We start from the raw sequence: 25,463 nt of genomic DNA, 5'->3' as shown, positions 1-25,463 counted from the left end.
ACAAAATGAATCATATCCAATCTAGTTAAATCAGTGGAAATCACTTCAAGGATACTAATTTAATTTCTACAGATTGTCTCATTGCAGCCCAGCTACTGCAGATACTCATGGTTAAACATTAAAAGCTGCTTCAGACTCTTAAAAATTTTATTTCAGTATGATTTGAGTAATTTCAAAATTCTATTTATTCTAAGCTATAGATATCAATACACCTTCTGGTACTCAAAATGCTCAAAGATTACAAGCTGAACAAGTGTAAACAGCTTATTCCTTGTAATAACTAAAATCATAACTGGTGTTTTTTCATTAAAAGATCTTCCAGTTTTTCTGACAACACTGGCTTAAACACATCTAGTCAAGCTCTGTCACTTGACTCACAGACATTCAGTATTTCAATTTACTGTGAAGGCTGAACTTTGCCCCTGTAAGTATGGATGACATGAGTACACCTCATATACAGCATAATTGCAGAAGAATACCTATTAAAATAGAAGGTATTGCAGAAATGGACACAGTTAACAGGAAATTAAAATCTATATATAGATGACATAGCTGTATCTGCAACTTGAACTGTGGGGATAAAGCTTCTCTCTCTCTAATACAACCTCAGCTTGCTAGTTTTCACCATGTTTTTGGTTTTTACTTGATTCTGATTTTATTTCTTCATATTAATTAAAACGCAGTGAACTGGCTACAACAGAGACTAAAAGGGGTTGTGAGTACCTTCTTCCTTGTACCAGTGCCTAATGGTCATAGCAGATTGTGTCAGGATTCTTTTCTCTCCTCATTCCTTCATTTTGGGAATGAAGAGAAAGATTGTGCCTGATTGCATCAATGTGCAATGATAGCTCTCCCAGTACTGACAGTATTACTGCAGATTCCCCCTGCAAGGCCTTGAAGACTCAAGGAATGCCCAAAAACCCTTCCCTCCCATGTGCAGGACTCATGCAAGGCAGTAGCTGCCTGCCCCCAGCAGAGGCAGGAATTGCTGGGGAATGAGGGCCAGCCTGTCCTGGAGATCTGCATGGATTGAGGAAGGGAATGATTGTTTGTACCATAAGAATCTTCTGCCAGGAACAATATCTCACCCAACTGCAGTCTTCTTAGCTTGCAGCAGGAAGAAGTACTACACAGAAGCCAACAAAGCATTTTCTCCAACTGTAACTGCATATATATATAGTTATATATACAGAGAATATATATAGTTATATATACAGAGAATATATATAGTTATATATACAGAGAATGTGTGCTTTTAGAAAAGATAAAAAGAAGTAGAGCAGCAAGTCTGACTACAGGATTGGGAGTATGTGGGTAGGGATGACATCACACAGAGGTGTAAAACAGGCCTAAAACTATAACATGGAATAATTTAAAATCTAAGGAATTCAACAGTAACATGCTAGAGAGGATTATCAGTTGGGAAGTGAGCAAATTGTGCCTTTTTCCAGAATGTGCACAGGATTTTGACAGGAGGATTTTGCACAATACTTAAGGCTCAAAGAATTTCATCCCAGAATTGGTAGGAAGTGTGGCATCCTTTATGTGATGTCCAGGACACACTCTCTGGGAATTGAAGGAAAATGTATAAATATTACTCATTTCTCCTTAAGGGATTTAAGGGAGTTGCTATTCAGCAACTCTTGCATCATATCTGTAGCACTTAATTTCCTTAAGCCCTTTGGATTCTCTGGCAGAAAGAGGGCAGCACAGTAATGCTGGAGATCTAGAAGAAATTAGATCACTTTCAAAAACACTTCAGTGAGAGGTTTAAGCTCTTCTATTTCATATCCAAAGATTAAAATGGGAGAAAAAAAAGAGACTACTAAATCCATAATGTTCTGGGTATGCTCCCTATCTGACAATTTATATCTTCTGTTGAGCCATAATGAGATCTGATGTTAAATGACAAGCTTCATTCATGCTGCCAAGATTCTAATGAGCTGCATTCCCAGCTTTCTGAATGAGGAACAAGATTCCTTTCCCATAGAAAAAGCTGGGGAGTGGAGAGGCAGCAGACACATGGCAGCAGTGGCAGAAGGACTGCATGGACTGCAGCACTGCCCAGGGGACTGGGAAAGCAGTGGCACAGGGACATTGTTCCCCTCACAAAAGAGGCTCTTATAATGCCAGAAGTCTCACAAGTGAGGATTGGACATCCCTGCACCACACACACAGTGCTCCATTCATTGCTCTGGAAGGAATCAACTACTCTCACCCAGACACAAAACAAAAAATGGATTCCCCACAAGAAAAGCTCAGTGTATGTCAAAATCTACATCACTGCACTGTGATAACAAGCCTTGAAGTATCAAAAGGCACATACATTTTATTCTGCTGCTGGATTGCAGAAAGATTTCACTTTCGACATGAAATGCTAAACAGGACTTTGCTTCCACCCACACACACACATTCATAAACACTGGTAATGTTGTGCTACCTAAACTCCACAGAAAACTGGCCAAATGCTATAGGAAAAGTGAGGATGTACCAACTTATGGTAAAATCTTTTCTTTTTAGAGTTCTTCAACTGTATAGAAGATGGCTATTAGGAAGAAGACTTGAATAACATCCCTAGAAATTACAAATGAAGGTCTCCTCTTACTGGTATTTATACATAGACTGTGGTATTCCCCTGCCCACGAGCTGTGCCTTCATTCCCTGTTCCATAAAACTGAGCATGGCGGGTTTAGATCTGTGGGGATTCTTACATAAAATCTTGATTCCAGGTGTGTCATGAGTTCTCTGGAGAAGCCTAATATGCAGACTGAACAAATAAAAGCAATGACTGCACTAGACATTGGCTAAGATATTCTCTCTCTCTGTTTTTCACACTTTGGCTGGGTAGTTCTGAATGTAAAAACGGCTTTATAAAAAACAAGGCAAGGAATTTATGGAACAGTATTGTACATCAGCTCAGAATTTCTTACAGCTTTCAAACAGGGACTGTTCCCTAATTCTGCTGGGCAGAAAGGAAAGATGCTGGAAATAAACTGTGGACATTTTGTAATATCACTACAGAGAGTGGAAAGGAGGCAGCAATACCTATTGCTATACCTGCCCCAGAAAGCAAGAGATGCCCATCAGTGGGAAGAAGTTCACATCTTCCTTTTTTTTCTAATGGTCTGTAAGTCATTTCCAACACAGCCCACTGACTAGCAACAATAGATCCACTAGGAATTATTTTAAGGATGGACATGTCTGGTTTAAAAAAAAAAATTCTTTACCACAGCACTTATGCAAAGAAACAAATTAACTCATATCAGCATTAAATTGTAGGTTTTGGTAGTATTGCAACCCCTGCTGGAAAATCTGCATTGTGCAGTTCAGTTGTTAATCAGATCTTTAGTTTAATAAAATTGTTTCCATTTAAGGTTAATCACATTTGCAATTTGCTGCTGCCAGAGTTTCTAATTGCTGGTAGTTAGGGCTCTCAGGACACTGGGGAGCTGCACATTCAGTTCTTGATCTGATCCTATTTTGTGCTCCATCATACAATGGATTGCTCAAATAATTATTTTTAAATAATTCCTTGACTATTCAGCTGGAGTTCTATGTCACAAGCTATAGGAAGACTGTGTGTCCTTCAAATACAGATGCAAGACCAAGAACTCTATTTAGCTGCAAAAACATTAATGGGAAGTGAATTTCAAAGCAATTGCAGCATGCTGACAATCTGTGTGAATTATTTAAATCTCTGAAGTACCACCACAAGATGCTCAATTAAGCATTAGTGCCTAAATGTAGAGATTGTGATTGAAAAATTGGAGAAATAGCTTGGAGCTCTTTCAAAATTGCAGAAATTTTGAATATCTACAAAATCATAAAAGTAAATAAATAAACCTCAGTTCTGTGCAAGAAAGTCACTATGCTGGGAATAGTTTTCTCAAATAATTGTGTTTGGAGCTCCACAAAACTGCAGCATGAGTTTTCCCCTTACACAAGAACTGTGTGATGAATAGAACAAACACAGCTCTCTTCTGATAAGGGTACTTTTGAATTCAGAAGTATTTCTTGCATCTTGTGCTTGAAAGTGTATGACAAAAGCAGAAATCAGCCATGGAATGCTGCTGAGGGTTTGCTCAAAATACCAAACTTCTCTATACCTTTCTTACTAAAGCAGTGATAATTGATGCACTTACAGAAAGTAGATGTTGTTTTGGATAAACAACTAGTCCTGTGTCAGCAGTGAAATAATCTTCTACTTTATTTTTCAAATTCAGCCTTCAATAGTGGTTTATTACAAGCACATAATGGTAGAAGACTGATGCTTTGAAACTGGTGGGAATGCAAATATTTCTACAGGACTGCTAGCTCAGCCTATTTACTGCTGTCTTGCATACAAATTTCTGAACAAGCAGAGTTTATTTATGTTAGAGTCTTAAATTGTGCTATTGAATGTCTGTGACTAATTCAAAATAGTTTTGGTTCCTCGTAATTGCAAATGTACAACTTTCTCCCTCTCTCCAAATAGTGGAATTAATTTTGCCCTCAGCTGTATCTATTCTGTTTCCATATATTATAACTGCAGTCAGAACTGCTAGGCCTTCTTTTGCTCCACTGAAATCAGTACTAAACCAGCAGTTTAGTACAATGACAATGTGCACTAAATTAAGCCTCAGTCTCTGCTACCTATTGAAAAGAGAGGCTGGGAAATGGGGTCTTGCACCTCCTCTCCCTGAGGAGCTCCTGCACAACTGCTCAGATCTTCAGCTTGATGCCATAATGACAGGAGTATTAGCAAAGAGATGGTATTAGAGGCAGCCTGCTTCAGAGTTCCTTCAAAATGCTTTGAAAAAACTAATGAACTTTCATCCCCTGCACTTAGCTGTTTGATATCATTTTAGCCTTATGTTTGTGGAGTTTTTCTTAATTTCTTTCCAAGCAAGAAGCTTTAGAAGCTTCACACTAAGTACAGGTGAAGTTGACAGAGCTTCCCCTCTTTCCCCTTTAATTTGGTTTTACTCTGACAAAGCACTTTCAGTACCTGTCAGGTGAAAGTCCTCACACACTAGAACAGAATGCTAATGCAGTCTTAAAGAGATTAACAAAATCTTGTGAGCACAGACCTTATTGCACTACACCAGCTGGTGGATTCTCATGCTTCAGAAATTATTATTATAAATTGTACTCAGGATTCCTTCTCTTGAAGACAAGAGCCAAATCTGCAGCTGCAGCCAGTATCAGACCTGCCAGCACAAGATAAACTTTGTCCTGCCTAAAGGAGGCAGCTAGCTATGTGCCTCATGATCTGTGCAGTGCCTCCAGAATGTTGATGCAAATACAGGAAGAAGTGACAAACTCAGGAGGCAGAAGATTTTAAAAGTGCTGAGAACTAACATCAGAACCTGAGTTTGAAACATTGTGATGATAAACTGCTCCAGCCATTGGGGCTAGTGCCAGACAGCAAAAATAGGCAGGATAGAAAATGAAAAACTAATCCAGTCTTTGGGTCAAAGAGACAATTGTGCTTCTGCCTCAGGCTTCTGAGTGCAGCACAAACACAGCAGCCTGGGCTCCCTGGGCACTGCAGGCTGCAGCTACACACGCTGCCATTCACTGGTTATCTTCAACAATCCTATTCTGGAAATAGTTTTTTTAAGGCTTGTTGAGAAAAGAAAATCTCCCTCTAGGAGTGGAACAAGGACACTTAAAAAAATGAAGAAAAGCAACTACACTTTAAATTAAAAAATGTTGCAATCAGTCCAAGATAATTAGGAAGAAACTAAGACAATTGTTTTACCCAGCCTGAAATGCAGTTTTCCATATACAAAGGAAGTGTAAAAATTGTATTCAAGGGCAAATACTATTTTTTTTTTTTCTGGCTTTACATTTTTCCCCACAGAGTAGTGGATTAAACCAAAGCAGTGAAATATATTCTCCACAGTACAAGATGGCCAAAGTGGCATTGGCTGTGTACAGATGCTGCATAACATGCTTGTACCACAGGTAAACTGAAGTTTTTGGTGGAGATTGAGGAGAAACAGACTGGAAAATGGAAGAATATCCCTCAAGCAGCTGGCATTTACAATGTTACATGTAATTATCCCATGACAATGTGTGCACATGCACATTATCTGAGAAAGATTCAAACAGCAGCAGAGTTATTATTTGTAATTACATGTTCAGTGTAGAGTACAAAGTGTCTAATTTAGAGTTGCTCATTGTGATTTGGTCTGTTGCATTCCTACAAAGATTTATTCACTGAAATAAAGCAATGCCAAAAGTTAGTTATTTCCAGCTGTGAGTGTGAGGGTTATCCTCTTCAAAAGGGGAAGCAACTTTCATATCCTTTGCCCATCTGTGAGATACCCACTATCTGCTTACATCAGCTGAAATTAGCTGCCACTTGGGAGCCATAAAGAACTACCAATTCATTTTTCTCTCTTGCATTAAATGAGCTGTGGTTCTTCATTTTATCTGAGGAGTAAATTGATATCAATACATCTATTTTAAGATGGTTCATATTTATACTTCAAGCACAACAACCTGGCTATGATCGTTTGGATGCAAAAATATTTCAAATGTCAATGAAGTTGATACCATAATGCACCAGCACTTCTGATATCTACTCATCATTTATAAAAGTTTTGTCAGAAATCTGAAGTTCAAGATGGCTTCACCCTGATCTTGGACAGTCAGACTGGAGATGAGGCTTTCCAAACTCAGTGTGCATTTATCTTTACTCCAGGTACTGGGTTCCAAAGCAGCCTCCAAACACTTCCCAGTTTGAATGCCACAGGCTCTCAAGCAGACGCCCATCCTGGATATACCTTGGCAAGTTCCTAAGTCCATTTGCACCTGAAGCACCATTACAGGTGGCATGTCCTGAGAAGTTAACTTTTTAAAAGCAGTACATATGATGATGGATTTATGCACATAATTTAAAAATGAAAGCCTCATTTACATGAAAAGATACTTTTAAAATGTTTTTAATGGAAAAAATGTTGAAAATCTACCCCAAGAAGTTATTTCGCTGAAGATATAATACAGTGGACTCAATTTTAAATTTTCTTTCCACATCTCAAAAAATTAGAAACTCAGAAATGAAACTTCAACAAGCTGAGCAGGTCTTTTGTGATCTTTAGAAACAATTTGGCAAGTGGTTAAAGGGCTGCCCTTGGCAATGCCATAAATAGAAAGGAGCAGATGAAGATATTGTCCCTTTAGGCACTGACTGAAAGCAAAGTGCAGGGCTGATGTTACTTTCCACAGAAAGCAAACTACACAGTGATAGTACCAAAAATATATGGGAAATTTTCCCCTTGATTTAAAAGACTCCAGACTCCTTTATAGCATGGCAAAAATAGAACAAATATATTGATTCTGCTGCCTAATCCCCTAGCCCTAAACTTCTGATTCCTGTAAAGCAGGGCCAGGCAAGTTCTCAGCACCTTCTGCAGACCGAACGCTCTCTTATCGAGTTCTGTGGAGCAGAAAATGCTAATCCATTGCTGGCTGGGATATTTTAGGCAGTGGAGGAGAGAGGCAAGACAATAAAAATAGCTTTATTATCCCAGTCCTTGAAAGGTGAAAGTGACATGCAGCAGGCTTTAAAAAGTTCTGTAGATAAATTTAAAAAATGAAATTTTTTTTCTTTCACACCTATTTTTTTGTAACTTCTTTTGGGTTTGATACATATTTTAAGGTTAGTCTGGCAAGTAATGCCCTTCACAGGAAAGCCAATTCTTTTACACTGACCAAGTCCAAATTTTCTAGGACTCTTATGGAACAATCAGACTTTTTCCTGTGTCACACAGACAATGTTAGCAGGAGATTCCATGTTGCTCCTTCCCCCTCCTTTCTGCTGCCCTTCCCTCCCCTCCATCAAGTTTAAGGGTAGTGATGATGTCTTCAGTCACAGACTGATTAACAATAGTTCAGATCTGCTCTTTCACTGTGTTAGTGCAGATTGGATTTACAGTTCTGACCTGACCCGAATGACCAAGAGCTGCACTCTGCAAATGAATTGTCAGATCCAGTGCAGTATTTTAGAAACTTATCATCATAAGTCTTCCTTCCAAATTTACAAACTTAGATATTAAATCTAGAGATAGATGCTCTCTAAAAATACAAATTAATCATTTTTATTTGAAAATATCAGCATCTGTTGAGACTGCAGCACTAAGGTTTAGTTTGGAACTGGTTCAGGCAAAATAAATCTTTACAACTGAAGGATAATATGACAGGAGGGGTAGATCTAAGCATTAGGAAGCAAGTAGTTATTTTTCGGTAAATTACAGAATTTTAGATCTCATACAAGTTCTTTGTGATCTGGACTTCTCAGTACATTTGGAATTAAACATTATATAGACAAGAAAGGAAAAGGAAAAATAGTTAACCTTTGAGATATGTTGTTCAAAAAGGCAAAGTCCTGTAAAAGATGGAATTAAAATACATTCTTGAAAAAGAACTAACAAAACTACAGAATTGTGTTTGAAATTTGCATTTTATTTTACAAGTTTATCTTTGATTTGACTCATCATATGTTTTAATTAAAAACCTCTCCATTGCCTGAGTGCATGGTCTATTGAGCACAATATCTATATTGGTAGAGCCAATATAGCTTGACCTACCCTCTGTGCGTAGGGTAGAGGGAATACAACCAGAAAGCACATTAGAACAGCACAGCTCAATATTTATTGGATTCCAAGTCCAATCCAGTTCCCTTCTTGCACCAAATATTCTGAAAAACTGAACTGCAATTGGCTTAAAAACAAATGAAATGATGCATTATAAGGCAGAATATTTAACAAATATGAATCTACTGTGCTCAGGACTGAACTATAATCTTCACATCTATTTGAATGACATTTTTCCTCTATTCACCTTGGGTTTTAATTCCCATAGGTAGGGTTATAATAAAGAGCTGCTCAGTATAATACATTTATTCAGATCTACTGGTCATTAAGGAATAAGAGTGTTCTGATGCTTACAACAATTTAGATTATTCACATTTTATGTGGTCATAATGGTCATTATGTGCTCATAAGAGCATGTTACCTCCTGATACCTATGAAATCAGCATTTGAGTTTCAAGATATTCTTAATATACATAAGAAACACCAGATACATGTTCACTGATATTACTGTAAAGCAGTAGAAATACACCTTTCACGTTTCATGCATCTGTTAGTGTTGTTGGACTGACAAGACAAAACCAGTAAACCTATACTTTGTACTTTTAATCTGAAACTTTGAAAAAAAAAGCATTATTTTATCATCAGTATATTTTAACAAAGTGTTTTGCAATTTCTAATTTCAATGCAAATAAACATACCTGTTTACTAACACCTCACAACAACTCCAGGAAAGGGCAGCACTGATGGATCACCTGATTTCAGCTAAATTCATGGATGGTCACAGAGAGATTGTGTTAGGAGCAAAATGAGAACACCTGTTCTGCCTCAGTGTTAGACAAGAGCCAAGAGTGATGCCTCCAGCAGAAGGGAAGGGGATTTCCTTGCCTTTTGCCACACTTGTGAGAGAGTCAAGTTAAAACATCTCTTGGATACATCAAAAGGGAGGCTTTTTTGCCAGTTATCTATGAATGAGACCCATTTAGGTCACAATTTCTGGAAATATTTAATAAGAGAATAATTTAATGGGATAATGTGCCTATGAGTAGCTATCCAAATGAAGAGAAGTGACCTACTTCCACGTTTGTTTCAGGCCCCAAGGAAGGATCACACTGTTCTCCAACATTACAGCAGGAGCAACAATCTTTTCTATTCTTGTACCTCCTCACCAGTGAGGAAGCTGTGGGTGCACAGGGACTTGGGAGGGGATGGCTGAGCCCACTGGACCCAAGGGAATTCACACACACTCCTCAGGAAAGCATCCTCTGGAATCCAGGTGTGATATCCACACCTCTGTGGGCCACCCAGGCTTCCACAGTGACCCTGCCTGGGTCAATACCATAACCCCCAGTGCCTGTGGCCAGGGATGAGGAATGCTGTGCTGAAAGATGAGTTCCTTTCAGGTACAACACATTCACTTCTGGAAACAGAGGGACCCAAACCATTGGTCCCTTTGGGAAATCATTTTCCCTGGACTTTTCCAAACCTGCCTCCTGCTGCACATAGGGGCTGAGCTGAGCAGTTTGAGCTCAGGATTTCTTAGTGGGGCACGTGGAATGTAGAGCTAATGCCACATGCTTTTGTGTTCTCTGTGTGTGTTTGGGGGATCCTGGCAGTGTCTCTGCACAAACACCAGCAGCCTGGGACCAGCAGCCAAAATCCTGTATAAGCACTCATTGGACCTGAAGTCCTCATTGCTTCACCCTGTCTGAGCCAAGCATGCAGTTTCTACAGTGTCCACTACAACCCAAATTAAAGAAAGCAAAAACCTGATCAAACCAGTGAACAGCATTATTTAAGAGAAGAGCCTCTCATTACCCTCCCTCAGTGTAGAGGAAATGTCCAGAGAAATCCTACACTCTCAGAAGACTCTGACCAGAAATAACACTCAGATACTCTGACATAGTATATTTTTCTAGACAAAACTTCGCTGTTCATACAATAAATTTCTGCCTTTCTGATGATGATGTACAGATTGCAAAGCAGCTGCTTTTCCTAGGATAAGTCTGCTCCCCCTGAAGACTTTCCTATTTTTTAAAATAAATTTGCTGTTATTTTAATAAGGACAGAGAAATCCTTCACTGTAAAAAGTCTACAGAGGGGAATGAGAAAAGCCTATAAACATTTTTGAAGGATACATTAAACAAATTAGATACATAGATCAGATTTCTGGAAAGAAAAAGTGTTTGCTTGCTTCTCTTCATTTTTCATTCTCTTTTTACCCAGAGAGCTTTGATCACGACAAACTGAATCCAGTTGGATCAGCAGAAAGAAATGTCATTAATAAATTTAAATCTTGAGGAAATTCTTCAGGCTTCAAAGATAATATTAGAATTGTTGGCAGTGAATGTTTTTGTATTGGCTATTACTTGTTTATCATTCAAAATTGCTAATTTTGACACATGTTAATCAGATTGCTTTGGATACTTGGTAATCAGATCACCAGGTAGTGTTCAGCAGGAAATCATGAAAGTGTTCCAACTCCTGTGGTGGACTGGCTGGAACCAGCCACTGAGAAGAAAGGTCAAACTTACACTGACTTACCTCCTGGGGAAAAAAAGGTAATGGAAAGGGAGATGAAATGCTGGTAAACAAGTTTTCTTCAGTACTCCCTTATACACCACCACGAGTGTTGGATATACAAGGCCAGATGCTGCCTTTATTTCCTTCAGCAAGCACTGCTACAGCCCTAGAGAAAAGTGCATAACATTGTATGTGTATAACTCAAAGAAGGAAATTGATTAATGGGGTCTAGAGGAATGTGTAGATTTTTTCCCCCTCACAACTCAGTCCTTTTTCTGTGCATTGATTTTTTTTCTGTGCAATCAATTTCACTTTCAATTGCTTCTAGCAGTTGTTTTGTTGCTACAGGAGCTTCCACAGTTTCTCTAAGGTGATCTCACTATTCAGCTCCCACTGATAAACCCATGACACTGAAATCACCTTGCTCCAAATGTTTTCATTTCTCCCACTTTCTTTTCCTTGTCCCTTGTAGCAGCACTATAAAAATTCCTATGTACAGTGGTCTTAAAACATTCTGGACTTACTTTATTTACAGAAGTTTTCTTTACTTTTGTTTTTCCCGTAATATATTAGGGGTATAATTAAAACTGTAATTTCAGTCTCTTTATGCTACTGACTTCCTTCAACAACACTTTTTACCCTGGTTATCTTTTAAATGATTTAGTCAAAACCTGCCTGAAAGATCTTTTTTTGATTCTCCTCCCTTCATTCTCCAAACCATTTCCTAATCTACCCCTACCTTATTTTCAGGTCATACTCTCAATTTATGTGTTCCTAGAGCTGATCTGCAGTTTGCTCATATTGAGCTGTTCAGCAAGTTTCACTGTTCACCTCTGCAGCCTGCTGTTTCCTTCATTGTGTTTATCATGAACAGAAAGGATTCTTAAAAAATTCTTCAATGGATACTGCCAAACATTTACTTAAAATTCTAGCATGTGGTTTTAAACCACAGCCAGTCTATGCAGCTGCTGCTGTTGCACTCACACCACTGCCTATTGCACTGATCTTTCTTTTCTCACCATCCTCTGTTGCCTCCTGCCTTCAAGAAGTTGGGGCAGCCATGAGTTTACAGTATTTAAACATGTCTGAACATGTCTGACCTTCTGAAGCCACCAGAAACACAGCAAATAACACTATTAGCAGGACAGAATAACCCTGCTATTACTTCTTGGTACAGAAGAAGTTAATATTAGATTAAACAAGACATGCTTTTGAACAGAATCTCAAACCAGCTTCTTCTGCCTTTCCACCTGAGTTCAGAGACAGCTGAACAAGAGTTCAAACCTCCAAATTATTCTCATAAATGTGTACTTCACTTCCAAAGAGGGAGCCAAATCAGTTAAATGCTTACTAATAACTGCAGGGTTATTGAGAACATCAGTGTTGTATACTTGCTGGGGCCTTTTACAGAGGCATGCAAAGGAGAAACAGAAATAAGCAGCAATTTTTAGCCAGAACATGTGCCATATTGAACTGCCAGTGTGTCAACCTTGACTAATTTCCTGTCAAAGAAAAAGAAATCACAATTCTCACTTCCTCCCTTGAGGTTGTCAGCACACTATTAACTTGAGAATCTTTTAAAATTAGCAATCAAATGGTTAGTCTAGGACAAAACAAGGAAACATCTGTCAAAATAATAACTGCCATACTCAGTCTTTGAAATGAATTAGCAGACTTCTGAAAACCTATTGAGTCCATTATTCCCTCCTGTTTTGCATTCTTTTAAAGGATCATGGTAAGTAAGATTAATAAAAATTAAGGGTTTGCAGTGCACATATTACCTGGAGATAGGCTGCTTGCTTGCACAGAGCTACTGATGTCACAGAGCTGTGACATGCTACCAAGGTAAAACACTCCATCCAACTGTGAGAGTGGCTGAAAAAACAGATATATAAGAATTAACAAGTTGCAGCAAGGAAAATTTCTGTTAAATCATTAAAAAGAATTTTTCACAGTGAGGGGGAAACATTGGAACATATTAAAAGTGAGGCTGTGCAATCTCCAGCCCAGCAGATATTCAAAATTTGACTGGACAAGGCCTTGAGCAATGTGCTGTTCTCTCAGCAGTGGATTGGACCAGAGACTTTCTGAGCTACCTCACAGCATGAATGATTGCCACTCTATGTCTGTTACTGAGTGCAGGAACCACCTCCAATGTTTGGTTTATGATACTCTTTTATATATACAGCCTGCTGCATTATGTCACTGAGGATACCCTAAAATGCCCTGTTCTGCTGCTTCCACCTGAAAAGACATTCAATCTAAACCAAATCCAAACACTACAAGTTTTCTGAAATCTGTCCTTTTGTTATGTAGATATCAAATGATGAGAAAAAATAATTTGGTCATCATATGGAAGACAGTGTCTCTGCATTGTTCCACTATCTAGGTTATTTTGAAATAAGGTGCTTAAGAACTATAAACTTAATTTGAACTGTCTGTGGAGGTAAATCCAGACTACTGGGTAGAAGTGTCAAGAAACAATTATTTACATGAAGAGAAAGATAGATTGAAAAGTTTGAATTTAAAGCTTCTGAGTTGGCTTTTCTTCTTTGGCTTATCAGGATGAAGAGGTTGCAGAAGTGTCTGAAGTGCCCTTGTGGCATTTCCCAGGCTGCTACAGACCCTTTCAAACAGTTTTGCTTCTCTTTGGTCTTCACACCTCCAATCAGATGCAAGTTACAGGGAAAAGGGAAAGCACTTCCACACTCTGCTCAGTGCAGAGAGGATAAATAAAAGAGGCACTCTGGAAGGCATTTTGAAAACTGACAGTTCAAAGAGAGTCAGGACATTCAAAGCTGCAGAGTCATAAATTAATCATTTTTCATCCAGCACATAAATGCTATATTTTCACTGCATTTCTTCGTTTGATGTCAGCAGTCTACCATATCGGTGAGGCACAGCAGCACACAAGTTCATTCCCCATGATAATAATCTGACACTATTCACTTTGAATCCTATTGCACATTTTAGAAATATAAAAATTTCACAGTTTCTTTGTGTTTCCATTTTGTTTAAACAACTGTGGTGAAATGAAAACAGTAAGTTGCATTTCCCTCCCCTCCACAAAATACTAATCTTGGTTTTCAACTTTTTTCCCTCTGTATGTTGGTGTTTGCTTTCCTGATTGTGCAAGGCCTGTCATGCTGTAGGAATTGAGGCATTTCCTATGGAGCCAATTACTTTCCTTATATTTAATCTTCTCTCTCACTCTTTTTAGTAGCATATGAGAGAGTTCAGTGTTATTTTTATGCTCCATGTTAGAGAAGAAAAATAACTTGCTTTGAAGATGTAAAAAAGGGCAATGGCTGGGACAGTTTTCTGTGTATTCTTCTAGTTGAGGCAAAACAACTTCAATCTTGTGTCTGATATCATGCAGAACAGAGATGTAGTCTGGTTTAGAATTATATTGCAGTGGGATGGATTTCTAGAAGATTTGAGCACACAGAGATCTCAGCAGCTGCCTGGGGAGCTAAGAGAGCTCAGCAGCTCCAAAAATGAAGAGGGTTGGGGTCTGTAGAATTAAACAGTCAAGCCATTTCATTCATATGAACCTGTGCAATAATAACTGAACTGAGGGTTCCACACTATGATCTGAATCTGAGTCTTGAGTTGGCAAATCCCTCTTTGAAGTCTCTGGATCCCAAAGGGAACTCCTGTCACTGCACTTAGTCCTGTGTGTGATATGCTCTCCTCTCACCTCTTTGTTCTGCATGTGTCACCACTCCAGACTCTGGTGATGCACTCATGGCTGGAAATAGCTGAGTTATTTCAAGTTCCTGTAGCAGCAAATCACTAAAGTTTTTCACAGAGAAGCTTGGACACCTTTAACATTTGGCACGAGGTAAAGGCAAGGTCACTGTTACAGGACATGGAAGTTGGATATTTCTGTTATTTTATGCAAAAAACCCAGTTATCATCTGTATTTGAATGGGTCACATCATGCAGTCTTTCATGCTGTGAGGAGAAACAAGCATTTGAAGACTTTCTGACGAGTTCTACCAGCACTGCTTTGTAAAGTTGTGATGATTCCAGCCATTGGTACAGTTCATGTGACTCCTTTAGCTCACAAAAGAACTGTTCATAAAGAACACATCAAGAGCAGAAAATGTGGGTGTTGTACAAGGTATTTTCCAGAAGAGATGGGTCTTTGTGAGGGAACACCAAATGAAAAGCCCAAAAAAACTTCCCTTTTATAATAATAAGGGTGCTGATTGAATTTTAAAGCTGTGCCCTAAGCTGATTCAGCAACAACCAAGAAAGCTGAGCCAAGATGGATTTAAGGTGCCAAGTTCTTGATCTCTAATTCTGCTGTTAAGTGTATCCAGTAATTCCAGTAATTTGGTGTCCTAATTACAGCTCTTTCCCTTTTTTTTATAGGCACTTCTCTGCGTATTGGAAGGGAGAAGTGATGCAAAAACTGGAAGGAAAGGCAAATGTATGTAATGTCTGCAAAGAGTGAAAATGCCTTAAGTGCATTGGCATGACAAAGTCCCTTTAGAACTTGGAAATTAAAGAGAGCAAAAAAACTCATTTAGAACATAAATATGCCCTGAAAAGAGTGCAACAGAGTAGGAGCAAGCTTCCTCCTACAGAAGAGTTTAATTTTCACAAAAACACCCTAATTGATCTGATAAAAGTGTATAAATTTTCTGGGTACACCAGGCTGGGATGGCTGGCTGCACAGTAAGTGAAGCTAAAGTGTTTCAAGCTGACTCTTCCATGCTGCTAAGGAATCTCTTGGTTGTAGCTTTACTTAAACAAAGCTCCAAGGTTCCAGTTGGCAGCTGGGGTTTAGAGAGCACTGCACACACCACCTGAAGCAGCATCACGTTCAGCACCTCTAGCTGAACAAAACTGGGCCACAAGCAGTGACCTATACAGTGCAAAAGTGAGAGCAAAAACCCCACTGCTCCTCAGTCAAACAAGCTTTCAATTCTTTCTACTGTTTGCATGGCCACCATTACCTTAGCCTCACAAAGTCAGGGCAAAGGTTTTGGTTAAGGAAACGGAAAAAGGAGGGGGGGGGAAAGACAGAAAGAAAAACAGGTTTATACTAGCTAGTTTTAAATATTTCACTGGAATACCCTCTCATGACTTCCAGCAATGGATTTTCTTTTTCAGTACAGTAAATTAGCTAACATATGAGTGTGGGCCACAGTTTCTGTCAATGGCTGCTGCTGTGTAGACAGTGACAGGTGGTGGTGTTTATTTTTATTAGGCTATGTATTATGTAATCAGAATACAAATGCAGATTTGGTTTTGCTTCAGTGGAAGGATAGGTCTGGAGGGAAGTAAAAGAAAAAATTCAAGTGTCTAGAGCTGCACACATGGCCAATAGTAATCTAATACAGTAGGAAAGGGGATTCTATCAGAACACGTGAAAAACTTTCACGATCTTGCTGTTAATCTTCTGAAAATGTAAAAATCTCTCTTTTATTTTGAAATCGTGCAGGCAAAGTTTCCACTTTTATCACCTTTCTGCCACACATAAAATTGTATGTAAGGAAAGAAGTCAGCTTATTTGAGGGAACACAACCAGCCTACAGTGGAACAAAAGGGTTTCTGCCAGGAACAGACAGGTCTGCAGAGATGGGAACTAAAGGAAAGAAAAGGAACTCTGGCTATGCACTGACAGTCCAGCAAACAGAAGTCATCATGACTACATAAAATAGAAATATGAGATCCAAATAATCACACTAATCACATCTCTATCCAGATATCTGATAAAAAGCTTCAAGAGAAGCCACTGTGATAAGTGTGAGCAGATCTAAATTGTGCCCTACTAATACCTTTCATGTTGGAATACCTACGTGTTTTCTTGATTTTTCTGTTAAAAAAATGTGTACCTAAATCTGGAAGACTATCCCCAGAATGCCTTCATGTCTGCCATCCTATCTCCCACCTGGAGCTACAGTCTGTCCATACAGTGCTTCAACAACAAATAAAATGGAGAGGAGCAATGTTTGGGATAATCCCCACAAGTGTCTGGGGTGAAACTCACACTGCCTCCCAGTGCTCTGTATTCTCCTTTAGCTTTTAAAGCATTTTTCTTGTCCTTCAGATTGCTTGCTCTCTGTTTTTCCTGCTAATATTCTTACCATGGAGTCTCTGACTATTTAGAAGACTAAAGGAATTAAAGGAATTGCCCTGTGCTCATCAGTAACTGCTCTCCCAGCAGCAGCATTCACTCTAAGCCCTGTTACTCAATTTGCAATATCCCACAAGCCCCAGTACAGCACGTTGTCCTTGCCAGCACTCAGCCAGTGCTATGGCCAGCTGCCAAAATGGGAACAGCTACAGTGTCTAACTCTGGGCAGTCTAGGCTGTCCAGAATATCCATCATTAGTACAGCTGCAGTAATGAGTAATAGCAGAGAAGCTTCACAGGGAAGTCCAGTAGACATGAGACTCTTCAAAAATCAAGGAGGTCTCTAAAATGGAGAGCAGGTATTCAGATGGGTGTAAGAGCATCTAGAGAACAGATGGGAAAAAAAGAATGTGTCATTCTATTTAAAGGGTTATAGCTTTTTCCACGTAGCACAGTGAATCTGATTTCTTGCAGCAATTAATAAAAGCTTCAAAGAATATGCATGTCCAGTTTTGGAATTCTGAAATGCAGTGGAAGAAAAAAATTGAAATATTTCCTACAAAAGTTGCCTTGCAGGCAATAACTGCTGAGTGGAGACCTCACCATAAGGAATACCATATTGGTTTTATTTTACACAGTAATGCAGAGCTGTTTTGAAGCCCTGTGCATTCACCCTGGGGAATCTCCAGAGCACTTTGTGCTGTAAGAAAGATATCTTGTCATTAATGACTAATGACTGGTGGGTAATCCTGCAGCAGAATCTCTTTATCTGACAGGACTCCACACATGGATGACTTGCAGCACAATTACCCTGCTGTGGTTGCTAGGTGGCAAATGTAGTGCCTAGAAAACATCTGATGCTGACAGCTCCTGTAAACTGTTTTGTAGGAACAGCTTTAGCACTGCATAAATTCTGCAATAAAGTTTTCTAAACTAGAGCTATTCCAAACAAAAGCACCACAAAAATCATATTTATACTGAACTTTTGACATATACAACTTAACCCACATTTCTCAGGATAAAAAATTATAAAACCAGAATTTTCTAAAAGCTGAGTCAACAAAACAGTCAGGTCACTAGAGAAAAGGCTGTTCTGATCCTTCCACAGTTTACAGGCACTCATAACTCTGCCCTCCCAGGAGGGACTTGGCACTGCTCAAATAGGCATCAGAGCTGATGAAACAAGGATGTAAAATTTTACTTGCAAACTGCTCAAGCACCAATGCACTTCTTGTGCACTGCTCACCATGCAGGGTTAACACCTTGAATTCCTTGGTCTTCAAACTGCCCCTTGCCTAAGGATTTGCATATATTGCTAGCTGTGGTACTCCCCCAGGATGCACACCCTGAACTCTGATCCTTGCAGCTTTGTGGCCTTCTTCAGATGTGATCCTCACACAGTGACCAGTGCATTCTCTACCCTACAAACTTCCATTTCATACCCTCTTCATCTCTGCTACCCCTGTCTAAACTGGTCACAGAATGCTACCAACAATTAAAATGTAGCAAAAAGCACATCCTCTGACATTTAGGATTTGACACAGCATAATGCAGCTACTGTAGCAGAATCAACCCAAATTATGTCCAGCTGCAGATATTGATAGGGAGAGTACACCTAATCCTAATGAAGAGAAAAAAATCTTTACTTGACACTTGAAACAATGGAAGTAAATGGAAGAGGGGAAAGTTACAGATAGATTAAGTTGCAGGAATCTGAAGGAGAGTGAATGCCTTTAAACAGCACCATCAGAACAGTTTATGGCTCAGCCTGCAGTATAGTGAGTAATTGCTGGTATTCAGGAAATTAATCTGAAGATCTTAATTGCAACTCAAACAATTACTCATAATCAGACTGCTGTAATAGTCTTCCCTAGTAGTAGATAAAACAGCTCCTTCATGTGTTAAATATTGCTTATATTAAATGTTCTGATTGCTCTGGTGCAATATTCCTATCCTGGTTTCATAGGCTGTGTTTACTCCCAGGAAAACAGGAGGTGTAAACAAAATCCAGGCAAAATTTATCAGGAAACTTGCAGAAAAAAATGATGACCAGAGTTATCAAGAGACTAGATGAAGCTGTCTGAGTTGATTTGTCAGTTTGGGTTTAGTTTTTCAGATAATTTCCATCTTCCCTTTTTACATCCCTCAAACCCCCATTTTGTCTCTAAACCATCCCCACCTTCTCTCCCAGCACCAGGCAGTTCATCCTAAAGTGCAGAAGCAAATGTTTCATTAGATTTCTATTCTGTAGGTATCAGCCATGTAGTGTTTTCTGGTCTCCCCAAGAGCTGACACTTCCAGTTTGAGCTGTTTACTGTGATTTGTTTGCAGAAGTGCTCCTAAAATTCAAAGCTAAGTCAGGCAAATTGGCACAAATGTTGAGATAACAAGGGATTTCTTTTTCTCTTTGCTGCAGTAGGGAAGGTTCAAACCTGGCTTTATCTGGAGAGATGTTTCACTGCAATGCAATCTGTCACAGTAAATTCAATGCACTGGGGGACACTGATTTGTGTCACTGCTCTTACACTGTTTCAGGAAGCACTTGCTGTAAAAAGCAGGACTATGGTGGTAAAGTCTAATAAGACTGTCAAGAAGTTACTAAACGTTTCCCTACTCAGTCTCAAAACAATCCTACTCCAATCTGAATGTTGTAAACACTCAAATTTGCAACCTGAACAGATTTTCTTTGGGTTTTCCCAGCTAACACATCCAGTACATGTCTTGAAGACAGGAAATATGGCTCCAGTAGGGGAAGCAGTAAACAAGGAGAGGGCTAAAAATCTGGTCATGTTCAGAGGCACTTTTTGTTTATTTGATCAAATTCACTTAAAATGGTAAACTTGAAAAAGAAAGCTTCAGTTCCAATGTACAGGATAGAGTACTTACTTATCCATGTCTGTAAATGGCCAAGGTCTAACAAGATCCATACAGAAACACTAAAGATTTCTTTACAATTGGATTTTAATACCTGGAAGAAAGAAGTTACTTAATAAAACTAGTTCATGTGCCCAACTCTTCCAGAAAGTCACTAAATCACTCAATTTTTCATTAAATGTTTCTTCATAAAACAAAGAAAACAAAAAAATCCAACCACACACATGATGGTTAGCAATGCCATTTTTAAAGACAACTTTTATATTTTGGTCCCTGCTCCTCTGGACTATCTGCAGGCTATGAAGGTTCCTAAGCTTGTGCTTATCTAATCTTCCATTTTTGCAGCTGTTCAGCTTCCTACTAAGAAAGCAGTCAGAAGCTGATTGCAGACTGTTTCTTCTAAGAGACTGCTTTGCCAAAGGAAAAACATATTCTGGGCCACACTACTGATGACAGAAGGAAATAAGAGCATTCTAAGTTCATCCAGAGTAGGAAAAGGCTGCTGCACACAGGAACATAAAATATGTGGGGTTTTATCCATGGATGAGAGAAGGAATGAAAATAAAAACTTTTAGCCTCTGCTTCTAGTCTTGCAACATGGAATAGCCTTGTTGTAAATCTCTTTGTGGCAAAGTTAAATTGAAGGAAATGCTGAACCACTCTAACAAATGTGCTGTCCAAATGCATATCAAGGAATCTGTTTTTCAGCATTACCTATAGTGCCAAGCAAACACTCTTCCTGTAAAGTGAAGTTTGTTACACTGCCAAATCTCTTAACTAGGAAACCATCCCCTCTCCTGTCTCCTACAGATTGGGCCTGCAGCCTAATTACAGAGCAACATTTGATTTTGCTAAAACCTGTCTGTTCTCAAGTTTAAAATAACATGTTTTTAAATGATTGCTGGATGCTAAGGAATGACCTGGAGGGATGGGGAGCTGACTGCACCCAGATCCATGGAGTGAGCCTGAGATGCTGGCACTCTCACCACTCTCACCAGATGCCTTTTCTCAGTGGGCTTCACAACTCTGGCAGAGAGCTTTAGAAATAACTGCTGCACAAAGGAAATGCTTTGTACCTTGCTCATCAGTTTTCAAGTACAAAAACAGCCTCCAAAGCATGAGACTAAGATGTTCAACACAGCAAATTCATATTTTTACATATTTTGAAGCCGTGGAAGTGAATAGGAGATAGCTGCAGCTATCTCCTAGTCCTGCAGCAAAATAAAGATTATCCTTTTCATTGTGAATATGATGTATAGAACTGTTTTCACCTTTTATCATCTATGGAGTTACATATAAAAGCTGTATTTTCAGGGCAGAATGCAAGGCATCCAAGCAGAAACACCTGTTGTCCCAACTTAGGTTCTATGCCAAAAAAGGGCTACAGCCTTCAGAATCCTAAATTAAAGCTTATGCTCAGATGGCTTTTAAACAATCCATTTTTCCTGGCCTGGATTCACAGTCTCTCATCATGAGTACCACTTACAGCACTAATCAGAATTAGAGAATGCATCATTCAATTATGCTGTCATATAAAAACTATCTATCTTTTGAGGCTTTTCTTTTAAATAGGTGTGGTAGGTGTTCCTAGCACGAATGCAGACATGGATTGATTCTACTCTTCAGATATACAGTGAGTCTGTTCTCACACTAATCTGAAAAGTGCTTTTCCACTTCACGAGTCATACCCATAATTACAAAGAGCTGAGTAAAAAACCCATCAGATGCTTTCTTAAGCAGAAGGCTAAGGAAAGCTGGTAGGGTTCCACAGCAGAAAAATGCAAGAAAATATTTGGGGGCATGTACAGCATGCTCTGGTAGAGGATCTAAATACTAAATCCTGGTTTAGTATTACCCTGAGGTTTTGCAGAACTTAAAAATAATTAAACTTTGACCCATACAAACTCTTCATATACTTTCATTTCTCTTCATGCACAGAGCTGGATTAATAATTTCTTGTGCATTTTTTTTCCAGGTGAAATAAGAAAATATAAAACCTGCTCAAGTTGCTGGAGAGGGTCAGCTTGGTCCCATTTTCTGTGTAGGTGCTCTCCAGTGACCTGTAAGCAAAGGTGCAAGATGTTATTTACACCTCCTCAAATACAGACAGCAGCAGTTTGTCCTTTTTAACAATCCCCCTACAGACCTGCAAAGCTGTTCTGTGTGGTCTCTTTCCCTGATAAACCTTCTAGAGTGCACAATGATTACTGAACACATTTTGCACCAAGGAGTGCTACAGAACAACAGGAAATGGAACAGATATTTTAGGTGTAATATGCATCTGCTGCATCTTCTCTGTCTTTCCCAGTGGAAATAGAGGGAGTAGAAATAGATTATTTATTTTACTGGCCACCATCTCAGAAGTAATACAACATATGCCCCTAATTAAAGGAACAAATATTGACAGTAATTGTTCAAAATTTAAGCATAATGAATATACAAAGATTACACTTAGAGGGACAGGATATAACTGACAGAAGGAAACTCCAAAAACAAGTACTTTTAAAATAGCCATTAGCAGACAAGGAGTGTGTGATGTAAATTTGCAACAATAGAAACAATTTATTTCTAACAAAAAAAAAAAATATACAGGCATATCATAACTTAGTCATTTACTTCTATGACAGTGGTATAGTCCCTGAAGAGAAACAAAAGAATCTCTGTAACTAGTAACACTTAAAATCAACACTGCTGGAAACTATGCTTGAGTCAGAGTAGCTGTCACAGTGGCAACCACAAGTGACCCCAGAATTGTTCTGTGGATAATCCCAGTGAAATTTATAAGCACATGTAATGGTTTAAACTCTTGAGTGCTTGTGATATGAAAACATCAAAGCAGAAGTGTGTGCTTTAAATGACTGCATACATTTGGAAAATTGTCAAATCTCTTTATGTAAGTTAAGAATATTGAGGAAGAAACTGTAGTGATAAACTTGTAATTCTTCTCCAAGGAAGAGAAAAATATCTCCTGTAGTAGCATGTTGCATGTTTACAGTTGTACATTACTTGTGCACAGCTAAGGAGCAACAGTAAATAAATGAGAGAAAACTCTTAATTCCTCATCCTTAGCACAGCTGAAAACCATATTACTCAATGGCTTTAACTGAGTCTGCTTCAGCAGCTCCTGGTGAAGCACACAGTGGTTCTTTGCTCCCCACGTGTGGATCTGAGATCATTGGACCCTTGCCCCTGCTAAAAGCCTTAAGTGTTAACTGGGGATGGGTGAAGGTGGGAAGTAAGAGGAGCTTTTAAAGCAGTTTTGAAGGATTAACAGCCCTGTACTTTCCCCACAACAGACTGGAAATTTCCCATCCAAGCCTGCACAGAGCAAGCAGCTCATTTCCAAAGATAAGAAACCGATGTGAATGAACCCACTTTGTTCTCCGTGCCATTTACTAAATATGAGATACAAAATGACTATTAAAACTTTCTCAAAGGCAAAAAGTTTTCAAATTATACCAAAAAAGATTGCCAGTCTTCTTCTCTTAAGGCTGTGCTATTATTGGATGGCTTCCACCAGTCAGCTTTGTGGTAATTGCATTCATGGTTTTTGTACAAAAGGGCATGACCCTTCTCCCTGAAATGGATTGGGACACTTATGGACAGTGGAGACTCCACCCATGGTTATGTAAGTGACACAGGAATCACAGGGAGATTCAAGTATCAAAATGAGATTTAGATATCTTAAATTACTGGCCCAAAGGCTACCTCTGCATCTGCTCCCCTCACAGAAGGTTACAGCCATGGCCAATAGTCCTTTGCCAGACTATTCAGACCATTAGCTACTGAGAGTGGAAGTAAACAGTGTCTGTGCTTACTCTTACACTTCTTTCAAAAAAGATTATGAGCTTTTAAGGTTTAGTAGTGTTTTATCATCTTTTCTATGGGAGTTGAGTCATAAAGACAGTAGAAACTGATGCTGCACTACACTTATTAGATCCAAGGCTTAAATTGTTAATCTTACATTAAACAATGACTTCTATAAAAATGTTCTTAACTGGCTGTGGTATCTCAGATATTCCATGCCACCACACATTTTTGATTAACCAAAATAAAGGATGGTGTGCTTGGGGCAGAATGTACCATGAAACAGCTGTTTTGGTAATGCTATAAACTGGCTAGATAGGATTTGAGAGCAGTCCAGAGTTATCTGTCATCTTAGGAAGGTCTGCTGACACACCAACATATGTAAGGGGGCAGGCAAAAGATGACTTGTGTCTGGATGGCTTAGAGAGCAAGTAGAGGAGGTGAGACATCCGTGGGGGTACTGGGCCATATTTAGCTTTCCACTAAATGAGAATGGAAAGAGACCACACACCTTGTTTCATGCTTATGGTGGAGACTGCATTTAAGAAAGGAAATATTAATCTTACCCCATAGAAAATTTTGCAGTTGTGCTGGTTTTGATTAGAATAGAGTGAGTTTTCTTCATAGTAGCTGGTGTAGGGCTATATTTTGGATCTTCCTTGAAAGCAGGGTTGATAATTAAAAGTGAATAATAAAATGTAGTCATCTGATTCTTTCCCCCATCCTGCTAATGGGAAGCTTGTTTGCTGACTGGGGTTAAACCACGATATAAACTGTGTTGTAAAACAAGTTTTTCTGTAAGTCATTGTGACTTCCAAACTTGATCTTCTGTCACAGTCTATTCCCTCAAAACTCATTCTGCCAGATTTCAGATGAGCCGCAGACAAGTTGGGATCTCTGTTACCAGTAACTATACCACATCAGAGGAGTCGCGATATTCTTTTCTACTCCAGTAACGACTAACTTCAGCCGAAGGGTGACAAATCCCTGTATTGGGCAACTTCCGAACTGCAGCTCCATGGCACGAATTTCCGAGTAAAATTGGTATAGAGGGAATGCGACCTTTCTGTAAGTTTGAGGCAGACGCCCTCAGGGAGGCCGGCGCTGTTTGCTCGGGGCCACGGAAGGAGGGCTGGCCGGGCCCGGCGGGGCCCTCAGTGCCACCAACACCGCGGCGGCTCAGGCGTGGCCTCCGCTAACAGCGCCCCTGTCCAGCTGCTGCCCGGTGAAACCAGAAGGCGCCTCTTGCGGGGTCCCAGAGGTGTCAGAGGGCTTTTAGGCCGGCGGGGCTGGCGAGAAGAGCGCTGGGGCTGGTCAGCGACGTCCGACGCCCTCAGTCCCTGGCGGGGGTGGCTGTGCCCTCACGCCCTCGGCGTGCGGGGCTCAGGACTGAGGCGGCGAGGGGAAGGAGCGCGACCCTTCAAGGGAGCCCTTCAGCCTTCTAAGGGCCGGCGGTGCCGAGACCCGCCAAGCAACGTCTAGAAAACATGTCCTGTGGAAAGTGGTTGAGGGAGCTGGGTTTGTTTAGTCCTGACGAGGCTCCGGGTGGACCTCATCACTCTCTACAACTGCCTGACAGGAGGTTGTAGT

Source organism: Agelaius tricolor, unplaced genomic scaffold (assembly GCF_023055355.1).
Source record: "Agelaius tricolor isolate 1412-34295 unplaced genomic scaffold, bAgeTri1.0.p SCAF_19, whole genome shotgun sequence".
NCBI lineage: Eukaryota > Metazoa > Chordata > Aves > Passeriformes > Icteridae > Agelaius > Agelaius tricolor.
This window is presented reverse-complemented; position numbering follows the sequence as displayed.